At 47.3% G+C, this 13,181-nt stretch overlaps 1 protein-coding gene across 2 annotated transcripts in view; it reads left to right on the forward strand.

The window, feature by feature from the left end:
- Positions 1 to 3,625: 3,625 nt before the first annotated feature.
- Positions 3,626 to 13,181, forward strand: part of LOC142584800 (monocarboxylate transporter 10-like) — a 107,113-nt gene continuing 97,557 nt past the window's right edge. For both annotated transcript variants that reach the window (XM_075695073.1, XM_075695075.1), the window contains exon 1: positions 3,626 to 3,876. The gene's annotated coding sequence lies outside the window, so the exon portion shown is untranslated. The remainder of the gene's footprint in view (positions 3,877 to 13,181) is intronic.

Genomic DNA, 13,181 nt, shown 5'->3' on the forward strand with positions numbered 1-13,181 from the left:
ATCCTTTTTTTGCTCGGCTATCAAAGCCGACTGGCTGACTTTTAGCAACCTATTAAGTCCGTCTGACGTAGGCGCGATGAGCAAATCCGCAGATAGCTCTTCTAACTTTCCCGCATCGGGATTTCTCTCTCCAGTATCTGGCGCCTTTAACGTTACAGACTCAATTTTATTCAGTTCGGGCGTGCTCTGAATATCAGCTTGCTGCGCCTCTGACCCTTTTTGATTGTTCGACAACGTCGGCCCCGCAACTACCGCCTTTGCAGCGAGCTCCCGAACCTTCGATCTGGTTAAGGCCTGAACGCTAGCCTCACCAAACAAAAGCCCCTTCTCGCGCAGGAGGTGATCGGACCTGTTCGAAAATAGGGACGGGTACTGGGGGGGCAGCATAGATGACACTGCGGCCTTCGTCTGAAGCGCTCCGAATGGTCCTTCAATAAGCACTTTTGCTACGGGCAGACACACGCTATGAGCTTCCACGGCTTGCTTGATCCATGCGCACTCGCCCGTGAACATATCGGGTTCTACGTAGGAGGGGTGAACTACATCCATCGTAGCTGCGGAATCGCGAAGCACTCGGCACTCTTTCCCTTTCACGAGGAGGTCTCGCATGTAAGGCTCGAGAAGCTTCATGTTCTCGTCAGTGCTGCATAATGACAAAAACACGACTTTTGTTTTTGTTTCCGGACACTGCGCCGAAAAGTGACCCGGCTTCTGGCACGTATAACACACGCGCGCTTGCCTCGTCTCGAACCGCTTTCTGCGTTCGGCTTCGGCTGCCGCCGTCTCCTTACGTTCTGTCGGACTGCTTTCACTCGCATCCGCACTACGTGTGTCCCCCTTTAATCTCATGGGCGTGAACTTCGGCCTCTCAAACTTCGAGCCAAATTCACCCTTTTGACCGTCCTTAGCTCCGCGAGCCCGACGCGTCACAAACTCCTCGGCTAGCTCAGCGGCTTTAGCCACTGTACTAACGTCTGGCCTATCCAAGACCCAGTACCGCACGTTCTCAGGTAACCGACTATAAAACTGTTCTAGCCCGAAACACTGCAGAACTTTCTCGTGGTCACCAAACGCTTTCTCTTCTTTGAGCCACTCCTGCATGTTTGACATTAGCCTGTAGGCAAACTCTGTATATGACTCACTTCTGCCTTTCTCATTTTCCCGAAACTTCCGACGGAACGCCTCCGCTGACAGCCTGTACTTCTTTAGCAGACTCGATTTCACTTTGTCGAAATCCTCTGCCTCCTCTCTATTCAAGCGAGCGACTACGTCGGCCGCCTCGCCGGGTAACAAAGTGAGCAAGCGCTGTGGCCACGTTTCCCGAGAGAACCCCTGCTTCTCGCACGTTCGCTCGAAGTTTACCAGGAACAAACCAATGTCCTCTCCAAGCTTAAACGGCCGCATCAGGTCAGTCATTTTGAACAATACTCGTTCTCCTGCACCGTGTGCCTGACTTCCATTACGAGCGCGTTCCATCTCTACCTCGAGACGCTTCATTTCCAAAGCGTGGTCGCGCTCTTCTTTTTCTTTCTCTTTTTGTTCTTTAAGTTCGCGCTCCTGTTTCTCTTTTTGCTCTTCAAGTTCGCGCTCCTGTCTTTTTGCAGTCTCCCTCTCCTCAATGGTCTCAAGGCATTCCGACAGCTCGTCATCCTCAGCTTCTAACTCAAGAATAGCCTTAGCAGTTCTGGTTTTCTGAGTTTGTCTGAGACATCCAGACCCAACTCTCTTGCAAGCTCCAGCAATTTCGGTTGGCGCAACGACTTCAAATCCATGGCTGCTCTGAATGCTGCTTTCTCTACTGCCTACTATTGTCTTGCCGCAAACTAACCCGGCAGCAACGACAACCACAATTACCAGCTCTGTTTCTGACACTAACAAAAGCCTGGCAAAACTCAGAAGAAGAAAGTCCCGCACTCACCAAACCTCGCAGCCAAGAATTCAGCGCAGTCGTTCCGCTGCAGGCAACCAGTCATCACACAGGGCTCGTTGCACTGCTCCCGGATGGTCGTTGTGCTGCTCAGCATACAGTCAACTGCATATCTTCGCTGCTGGCCTCCGTTGTCGCGATCCCACCGCTGGCAGACAGTTGTTGTAACCTCGGCGCTGACACCCGTTGTTGCACTTGGGTCGCAAGCCCCAAGGGTAGCGTTGGCCTGGCGGCCTGGGGCACAACTGGAAGCATTCGAAGGTCCCGGCAAAGCATGAGTCGACAGGTAACAGAACAACTTGTTTATTCTAACATAGCAAAAGAGCGGGCGGTCAGGTCGACCGAAGTGGAGAGACTGGAGAGCACGTTACTCAACAGAAGAAATCGGAGCCTCTCTCTTGGCGTCCGGGGGCAGCTGCTTTTATACTCTCGCAGTTGAGGGCAAGAAGGAACGCCTCTATAGACGCGCACGTGACTTCGCCGCTCGGGCACGTTGGGATGAGTAGGTGGCGCATCCGCCGGGCCGGCGCCGCTCGGGCACGTTGGGACGCGTAGGTGACGCATCCGCCGGGCCGGCGCCGATCAGACCTCCTCGCTTCACAGTTGGGGGAGCTCCTCTCCCCGGCTGCCGCGCTTCGACAAGCGTGGGCACCAATATGCACACACACACGCACACGAAGACACGTGGCATTGGAACATGCCTGGACGCGCTTGGCGGGGAGGCGTAGCGGCGGCGCCGAACGGGCCAAAATGTCTGCCGCTTTGAACGAAGCCCCGGCGTCCGTTGCATCCGCGCCGGCTATACCGCGCGTCGTAGGCGAAACGTAACAGCACCCATTGAAGGCCACACGGGCGCCATCGTTGCACCGCCCCCCGCCCCTCCCCGTCCATCGAAATCCCGAAACGGTGGCCGGATTTTGATCCCCCGACTTCTGGCTTAGTAGCGCAATGCCAAATCCACTATCGCACCACTGCGTGTTAGGTATTGCGTTCTAAATGCAAAAATTTGTCACGACTGCGCCGGTGTGCAGAGACTTATGGTCTTGCTTTGTAAGAAAACGCAGTGCTTGAGTATGTAGGAATAGAAAACTTAATAAACAACCGGATAAGACCGTTTGAGCCGTAAGCACAATGACCGATAGACAAATACATGTACTAACCATCACTACCACGATAGCTCAACGACCAAAGTTCCCTCAAGCGATTTTTGTAACTCTGCAGCGCTAAGCAAAACCATCAGCTTGATGACAGAAGAACAGTGGGTAAAATGACTTTTTATGGTTTCTATAGAGAAGTTTTTTCGTACAATAAAAAAAAATTCTTCTTAGAAAACAAAGAGGTTTGGGACTAGCCATTTGTTGCTGCGATCTCTTGTGTCTTTTCTCGCGCTGTTCCTCCGTCATGAAGTTGCATTTCCGTCTATTGCATGTTTGCTATGGTTAGTTCCAATATTGCGCTATCCACGTGGCGCAATAACAACAGCCTTCATGCGCGCCGGTCCCACACAACGCGCAGGTCTTCCGATCCAGGCGGAACTGTGCTGCGGCCCACGCCGAACCTCGCCTGCGCCGCGGGCGTTAGGCAACGTTCGCGTGAACCGCGCCGCGAGCTATTTTGCGCCCGGAGGTCGCAGGCGGCGTTTGAGGCTTGGTCGGCGTTCTGCGGAAGGAGCGAATAAAGGGGGGAGAGCAGGGCGCCGCTGCGAGGCTGACGCAATCTGGGTTAGGGCTCCGGCCCGACTGCCACGATCACATGGTGACGCGGGCCGCCCGAAAACCGGCACCTTGGCCACCGCGTTCGGGGCCCCCGGCTTTTGAGCCAGCGAAGAAATTGGCTTGGCACGTGTGCTTCGTGAGAAATTACTCGGCCCTGTGTGCTGTCGTCGCGAGGACTAGCGGGATCGTCCCGGCGCTGCAGCGCACGTCTGCGTCAACTGTGTGGCCCACGCGGTGAGTGCGCCTGCTTCGCGTGTGTGGTTGCCGCGGGGCAATGCACGGGATTTGCGCTGGGCCGTCGGTTTGTTGGACGACCTCTGGTGTGCTTTTTTGGCGTCCCCCATTTCACTGTCATCATCGGAGTGGCACGTGCTGAAAAATTAGTCCTCTGATTCGTATTGTTCTCTGTGTGGTACTTCCAGTATATAGTGGAAGCAAGGAAGAGCGTACTGGCGCGATGTCAGTATTTTGGGGTTTTCAGAAACTAAAAGGTACTGTAATATTCCTGTCACTAAGCCAAACTTGCGCTGGAGCTGTTAAAGAAAACTAACATATTATATGTGTGTAAGGGAACACTTCGCTGTGGAGAACACTTTTGCAGAGGTCACGGCACTCGAACTGCTACACTGTAAGAACAAAGAGAGAACACAGTATTTGCTGATACTTTTCTTTAGCTTCATACACAAAATGGGCATGATAAACACCCATTAGGTACTCACCAGATTTATTATCATATGTGCTGCAGCCTTAACTACCACATGCATTAGTCAAAGCTAGAATACATTAGGCCAGTTTGAAATTTCTTTGTGCCCTGTTATCTAATGGGATAATTTCTAAGACTAATATACTGACAAGCAACGGCACTTTGCCGCGCCGCAAATCTGCGCTGCATGAGCCATTTGTCATAGTACAAAGCAAGAATTATGTTATCATTTGCGTGCACACCGTCGCAAGGATCAGAAAGCCTACAAAAACGTCTAGTTTCCTCTGCATACCAATCAATGTGAAACATTATTTCACTTGTTTTCGAAGCATCTTTCTTCTCTCACTGTCTAAATTTAGTGCTGACGATTACGCAGCGTCGTAGCTTTGTACTACGCTAACCCGCCCACGGATGTCATTTATCCCTAATGATACAGCAAACAACCGGACCTTCGTAACTTTCTTAATGTTAATCAGGTAGGCCGACTTTTATCATTAGCAGCGGTCTTGGTGTGACGGTCTTTGATACGCTCTACACTCTATTGCACAATCTGTGGAGCGCTGGAAGAGGACGCGGTATCTGATCCCAGAAATGGTTAACGAGGTTTTAGTTTTTCATTAAAGGACCGCTGTGTTACTGTAGGTTCAGAGGCGCACGGCATAACTTCAACAAAATGAAAAATATTATGGCGTGTGTGCAATTTTCAATACATTCTGTCTGAACTATTTTGTCTGTGCATATTAGTAATCATAGCTTGGAGAACTGAGGCGTCACTCGTGATCCAGTGGGCTAGTTTGTCCAGCGTGAATGGCCTGCCCCAAAATTTATTTATTCTACAAATCGAAACTTCATAGGCATTCTTTTTGTTAAGTCTGCAGATTGCAAAGAAGAGGTTGACTTACCGTGTTAATTTTATGTCGACCAGTATCTAGTTATTTTAACACTTCTATCAAATTTTGGTAACAGAGAGTGTAAGAACCTTATATATTCAAGAACGGCCATCTGCGAAAAGATATAGTGGTGTGAAAAAAAATGTATCGGTGGTTGCTATCTATTGAAATGCATTATTATAACAAAATGCCCCTCATCAAGGACCCTGCGTATGTATATTCGACTTACATGACGAATTATCATGACTAACCCTATCAGCTATATTTATACGAGTAGATATAATCGAATTATTTTTGCGTACTAGAAACTAGAAAGAATTTACACAAACAAACAATTTTCAATGGCTTAATTAAAATAAGGAACACTAATTTAAAGAATTTCACGTACACACAAAAAACAACCATGGTGACACAAGCGTCAAATTTGTGAGAGCATTTGCATTGTGTACAACACCGTACTGTACAATAGAAGCAATGAGTTGATGATAATGTTTACCTCAAACGGCATCCTTTTGCCTTGAAACCTCACTTTAACGTATTTTCGTTATGTGGCAGTACGAGTGAGGCCCACTGTTTAGCAGATCTTGCATATTGTGTGCAGTACTGGCGAAAACCAGTCATACGATAACGCTGCTGACGGAACAAAGTCTGATAATCCCGGCCGTGTGTGGTCTTGCAGTATGAGTGACCACTTGGCATAAGCGTCCAGTTTCGAAAAAAAATACTCAGACCGTTATGCAAGAGGCCGCCTTGCCTGCTTACTTCCTCTTGCAGCCTTCTAAATATACGTCGCGCATTGTTGGATGGACTGCCAAATAGAAAATGAGGAGACGAGGGAAGGTCTCTCGTTCGCTCTGGTTTTCTGTTAGCGAGGCTGTGGCTTGATTGACGAGAGTGCTGCGTCAGGCGCCGCCGATAGAAGAGAAAACAAACAAGTGCGTCACGCCGAGAACCGCATGCACGCCAGAAACGAACCCCGCTGCTTTTGCTGGCAAATTTTTTACTGTTTCGCGACGGCGGCAGCGACGTTGTAAACTCAACGCAGCTATGGGCGTCACATTCTGCCGCTTCTCGAACAGCTATGAGCGGAGACTGTAAGATTACTGTACAATGAATACTTTCACGCTATGATATTAGCGCGACTAGCGATCACGGACTATAGTTCGCGTTATCGGCGCTTTCAAGTCAAATGAAGAGCTCATTCCAACCATCGTAACGTTGGCTCACGGGAGAATTTCGGCGTGTAAAACAGATTCAGTCCTACTCCTAATCAGGTAAAAGATAACCACAACGTATGTTTACATATTTATATATTGCCACGTGACTGTGGAACAGTTTACCCTTACAAATTAGAGCTCTAACGTTTTATAATTTTTGGTGTTCGCGAAATTACGGGCCTTGCACGCAAGGCTAAATCAGTGCCCTTCATGTGCACGTTGGGCACATAAATAATGAGCTCCACGTTTCTGATGACGTGTTCTATGTGTTTTCTTGCAATTTTTTTTTCAGAAATATACATTGATCACGAAAGTTACATATTTTTACTACAAAGACGCCTTCTACAACTTTATGGTTCAGTTCTGCAGTTTTTCCTGTAGCGCCATAAGCACATGTGCGTAGAAGAGAAAACAAACACACAGGGGCTAACTCATAATAACAATTTATTTCCGGCACGGCCGCCACCGTAAACCCTCGCTTTTTTCTCTCGCTTTTTTTAAGCACGTGTCTACTGACAAGGCAACAGAGCAAACGATAGTATAGCTCACTTGCAGACTGTGCCAAAGCTATCATCTTGAATGCATGCACACGAATTCCAACTCCTTTTTTTATATTGACATGGACGATTCGCTAACCCAAACATTGCCAAACTCTTTAACGCGAGCACTTTTAATGATGAGACGAGTTAGTTCGTATTCGCTTCTCCCAATAATAGGGAGCTTAGGCAGCACTCCTAATAGGCTTAGGGAGCACTCTAATAAATTGGACAAGCCCTCGCCGCATGACTTCCTCGCAACTCATTGCCATAAGTGCGGATGCGTTCCGCGATTTCAAGGTGCAATTATTATCTGGAGAAGCAAATGCGAATTAGCTCGTCTCATCATTGAAACTTCTCGCATTGAAGAGTTTGGCAAAGATTGTCTTCAGTCGCCCATGTGACTATCAAAAAAAGAGTTGGAATTCCTGCGCATGCGTTAAACATGATAGCTTTGGGCTATAGTCGGCAAGGGAGTTGTACTATCATTCGCTGTGTTACCTTGTCAGTAGACGCGTGCTTAAAAAAAGCTAGAGAATGAAGTGAGGGTATAAAAGTGGCGCCCGTCCCGGAAATAAATTGTTTTTGAAAGTTAGCGTCTGTGTGTGTTTGCCTGTTTTCTCTTCTACGTTCTTGTGCTTTTTGCGCTACAGGAAAAACTGCAAAATGCTACACCAACAAACCCAAATATCTACACTTATGAAGCTTGATTGAATGATTGATTGATGAGTGATTGATTGACTGAATAAGTGATTGAAAAATAATGTGCACTGAAAGCTTTTTTGTCTGTTTCGTATATTGCTGTCATACAATAAATATTCCGTCGTTTGAAGTTATACCTTAAACGACTACAGGGGCCACCTTGTTATGCCTAAATGTAGGTCAAAAAGTATCCACTGTCCTGCGTGCCAAAATTTCCTTTCAGCCCTCAACGATGAGGTTGCATGACGTGCCTGTCGAAAACAGTCTAGGGTCGCGTGACAAGTTGACACATCAGATTCACTGCAGTAGAACTGGCCAGCAATATTGACGTGTTAGCATTTTCGACGAGCAAGGTAGTACATGTCGTGCTACATGCGTGTGCTCCCTTAGCCTGCTGCTTTTTTCACAACACGCCGTTCTCAGTGCAACAGGAGGTCTTTGCCCGTCCGCCAATGCGTTCTGCTATTCATAACTTATTTTTGTTACCTAAACGTGGAGTAAAAGTAAACTGACGACTCCAGTGAAGTCATAAAAGTTAGCCAGATGGCACTGTCACCGTCGGATGACTTGAGCCGGATGACACCATTTGGGCCCCCGTCTTGTTGATAGCATTTCCAACCACTCACATATGGGCGCAAAAACGTTGTCAAACCTATTTGCGGGAAGGGGTTGTACTTCCTTCTCACGAAGTGCTCCATCCTGTAGCTTCGAACTTGGCTATTTTGACGAGTCTTTCCGGTGTTGTAAATGCCCGGTGCTGACTAGCTTTTATAGAGCGAAGCTTTCTTCGACTACCCTATCGGCTTTAGCGTGGCTGCTGCGTCTGATGCTGTGAGTCATGATATCCTCAACAGATAAGGAGGTTATAGGCGCGACAGATGCAAGTACTACCAACCGGCGGGCCATAAAACCTCTGTATCCTGTCCGACAGCATAGTGCCGTGCGGTAAGAGCACCTCAGTTATGTTTATTACTAAGAAAAAATATCTCCCCAATACTTCAACATATAGTTTCCCTTGATTTAATCAAAAGTCAACGAACGAAGACATCAAGGGTGGCATAGGGGAAAAAATTGTACTTATTACTGGAATTAAAAGTGATAAATTAATGGAAATGAAAGGGCATAAAAAAACAACTGGCCGCTGGTGGGACACTAACGGACGTCGTCGCATTCATTTCTAGTTGATAAACATTAGATATCCCAGAAAGTGGATGGGAAAACGGGGCCGCGGTAGCTCAATGGCTTCAAGCACCGAACGCACAATGCGAAGACGTGCGTTCGTGCCCCACCTGCGGCCGATTGTTTTTCAATTCACTCTCCTTTCTATAATTTTATCATTCATATAATTCAATTAATAAGTACAAGTAATTTTCCTACACTGCCCTTGGAGTCTTTATTGGTTTCTTATGTTATAATTAATAAGGATAGGGCCGCGGGCTTCCCTTAGTTTCCCCTCACAGGCATTTATAAAGGACACCAACGTCTTAATGAAATAGCACAAAACGTTTTCAGCGGACTTTTTCCAAATTTTCATTCATGTAACCAATCTCTATGTGACACTGGGTGTGTGGCCATTCTGGGCCAACCAGTCAGAGCGGGTGTGTCCAATTGAGGCATAAGGAGTACAGAATCCTCAAATGTAGCTACATATGTGTCGCAATTCATGATACCTTGGTAGATAAACAGCGCACTGACAAGGACAAGGCGACGACACACAAAAATAGGTGACACTCGCTGTCATACTTACTCTAGGTAGGCACTGGGGCTACCAAAATCCACGCCAACGGCAAAGCTCATAGCTCTAGGAGTACATAAGACCCTCAAAGAGTTGTGGGAAGCACACTGCCTCTCACAACTCAATAGGCTCGCACTCACAAAACCAGGTAGAGATCTTCTCGAAACGATCCATATTAATCTGCCCTACATGATAGACCAAAGGGAATAGGTACCACGTGATGTGAGGAGACGCATCAACGTGTACCGCATTCCGCGGAACATGCATCCCACCTATAACACCGAAAGGAGAAAAGCAAGAGGGGAAGCCCTGCTGAAGAAATGGGACGAGCAACCTAACACCCTCTATGTGGACGCCGCAGGGCCAAATAATGGAGTGATGACTATTGTAGTCTCAACGCCTTCAGGATCGATGGTGGACTGCGCCTTGATGAAAACATCCAACCCGACTCACGCAGAAGAAGCAGCTGTTGCATTAGCTATAGCATCTAACGCCAACACCGATGTGCTCACTGATTCCTAGAACGCCTGTCGCAACTTCAATAATGGATTAATTCACAGGTCAGGGTTTTTATTGTTGATTAAGCATCCACCCAGCCAAGCCTCAGTCATCTGATTTCCCGGTTACCTGGAACTACCAGGAGGAAACGAAGTCGCTTACAGGCATGCCCGAGCACTTCTATACCAGGCGTCTCCCCCTGAAGACCTTGAAGGGTGCTACGGCCTGACTGCTTTAGCAGTGTATTCTGACACTCTCGCACCATACAGAACGGCCAGATAAATCCCTCAATAACTTAGAAGAGAACACATTTAGGAGACTGCAAACCAATACATACACAACGCAAGCTAGGTTCACCAGTGGTATCCTACTCTATACTCTCCGCAATGCCCACACTGTGGAGAGGTAGCTAACCTTTACCACGTGGTGTGGACATGCCAATTTAGTGCCATAGTTGACCCCATTACAAATCCCTCAGAAGAGCAGTGGGAGGCTATTCTGCTCAGCGATGATCCTGACCATCAGCACTGGCTGGTGGGGAAGGCCAGCGCAGCAACAATAACCACTGGACTACCGGACTAGGCGGCCCACCCACGAGTTCTACGAATATTCAGGAAATAAAGTTGTTTTCAATCAATCAATGTCTGTAGGCAATATGCCTGAATAACATAACAATAATAACTGCGATTAATGTGCATTCATCATCAAAACGCAGTGCTGATATTTGTTTGTTCAGTCACATAACACTTTTAATCCATGTACTGTTTTTAGTTCATGCTCTGTTTCGACTATTCCTTCTTCCCAATCTGATCGCACGAAGAAAATTTTTATATTAATGGCGTATCGAAAATACCAAGTTGCCGCGACTGTGATTCTCTGAGGAGCTCGTAGGAACAAAGTTATGCAGGGCCTCACTATTACAACGTCTAAGTAACCACCCAGCGTGGAGCCTTGGCCGTTTGGCATAGCGCTACAAAGGCCAAACACGCAGGATCGAATCCCGGCCGCGGCGGCCGCATTTCGATGGTGGCAAAATGCAAGAACGCCGGGTGGTCAAAATTATTCTAAACATCCTTGCTAAAGCGCGCCTCATAATCATATGGCGGTTTTGGCACGTGAAACCCCATAATTTAATTTAATCTAAATAACCGCTTACGACATTTCAAGACAATATCTCAAATTCTCTAGCGTGTGCACTCAATATGTGATTGAGCAGAGATCAATGTCACGGTGGACGTCACTTATCAGACGGAGACAGTAAGGAGGGAAATGCTCGCGGACATAGAACTACTCTGTTGCAAAATCGTTGCTTCATCCTCAAGAAGTGTAGTACTATGCCAAAATTAACAAGGGCGCTTTGTGTTCTGTCCTATGTTTCTTTCCGCCCTACAAATCGGTATTTTGTGTAGTACGTTACTTATTGGCTGGGTTAATGTGTAAATGTATTTTGTATAGCGGGTAAATGTGTAAATGTATTTTGATCAGTGTGACGAAGCGAAAAAAAAAAGATAACTGTTGGTTTCGTTCTTTTGTGGGTTAGGCCTGGGCAGATTTCGTGCCGGTCCCGTTCCCGTTAAGAGACATCAAAATTTATAACGGTTCGCCAACCGGTTCGCAACACTAAACCGGATCGCCACAGTAGCACCTATCTCGCACTTTGGCGACTTGCTGCACACTGCTATCGACTTGTCGGCATCCCGCATGCGCAAGAGTTCTCAAGAGATGGAAGAAAATTAGCTCGCTGGAACAAGGAAGACAGAAATCAGCGTTTTCACATAAACACCGGTGAATATTATTTTTGTACAGCTACAGGAGCGATTGACATCAAAACGGCCATCTTAGGCAGTGTCGTCGCAAAAGTACACATGCGCGGTACGCGGACAGCACCCTCGGAGAGTCCATCCCTGCTCTTGCTCTCTCCCTCGTTTCCTGTTATTGTCATCCATACTGAGTACGAGTAAAACAGTACAAATGCGCAGTGGTGTTCGAGCAGCAAGGTATTGGAGTCGAGTCGAATAAGACTGCTCGAGAAAAACGACAGCAGTATATTGAATCGAATAACGAATATTTCCGATTTCTTCTAATGTGAAATGAATTAAAGGTTTCGTTGCTTGCGTTGGGCAACAAAAAGTTTCTTTACAATATTTGACACATGCACACTGTTATACTGGTACAATATACTGGCACACTGGTACAATAACGTCAGGTCCACGATGACAATGAAAGTAATGGAAAAACAAAACATTAGGCTGCATATGAATGCAGCGGGTGTTGCGCTCGTTAAAAAATTAAGTGCGATACTACAGTGCATGCTTTGTTTTTAAGTACTCTAAACATTGTGAGGATGTTCAAATACTATATTGCATTGTCTGCACTGAGACAGCTAGTTTGTAGACTGCCTAAGACGAGACATGATTACCAACGGCTTGCAGCTATTGTGCACAACTGGCATCCTCGGTGAGCTAGTTGAGGAACTCAATCGTGGCTGCGGTGCTGCTAAACATAATTAATAAGACGAGTATCCATTTCATCAGTTTTTCTTCCTGTACACTGCAAGAACTGTTACTGGACTTTTCTGACCATTATCGCAAGAGTGAAAGCAAACGCTCAATTGATCATACGCTACTCGCCAGCGAAAAATGCTTCGTGCTCGCTAAGGAGGCTTTCCCTTTCTTTCAAGCATCGGCTTTCAGGATGTACCGTAGATCCGGGAGTTGACATGCCGAAAACGCGAACAGAGGCGACGGGTTTTCGTGCTGGGTAATTTTCCTTACTTTCTCATTCGAAACACGATGCGCACTGCTTGCATAAACGTCTGGGATTGGGGCTGCCGCAATCACAGCGAATTCAGCGATGGGCTGTTTTCGAAAATGAGCTACGAGAAAGCAGCCGAGGCCGGCAGCACAGCCAGTTAATTTTAGATCGCAGCTTTAAGGCATCCGTTGTTCCCGTGTCTTTCCTATTTATTAAACAAAGTTTTTCACTAAATCAATCAACCCTGTGCCTAGCGTCGGCGTCACTTGCAACCGAGTGAGCGACCACAGTGAATCAAGGAAGAATCAAGGAAGAGTCAAGGAAGAAAGAGGTGAGAGCAAGGAAGCGCGAGGAGGAAATCGGAGGAGGGTATAGCGAAAGGGTGAGGAGGGAACCAGAGCGCCAGGGACTACCAGGCATGCGGCCAGCGCGGAAACAAAGCGCTGGGCTAGGCTTCGGACCCACTGCCCATGTGGTACTTCGCCGGCCGCACCGCCGCCTCTA

Source organism: Dermacentor variabilis, chromosome 6, assembly GCF_050947875.1.
Source record: "Dermacentor variabilis isolate Ectoservices chromosome 6, ASM5094787v1, whole genome shotgun sequence".
NCBI lineage: Eukaryota > Metazoa > Arthropoda > Arachnida > Ixodida > Ixodidae > Dermacentor > Dermacentor variabilis.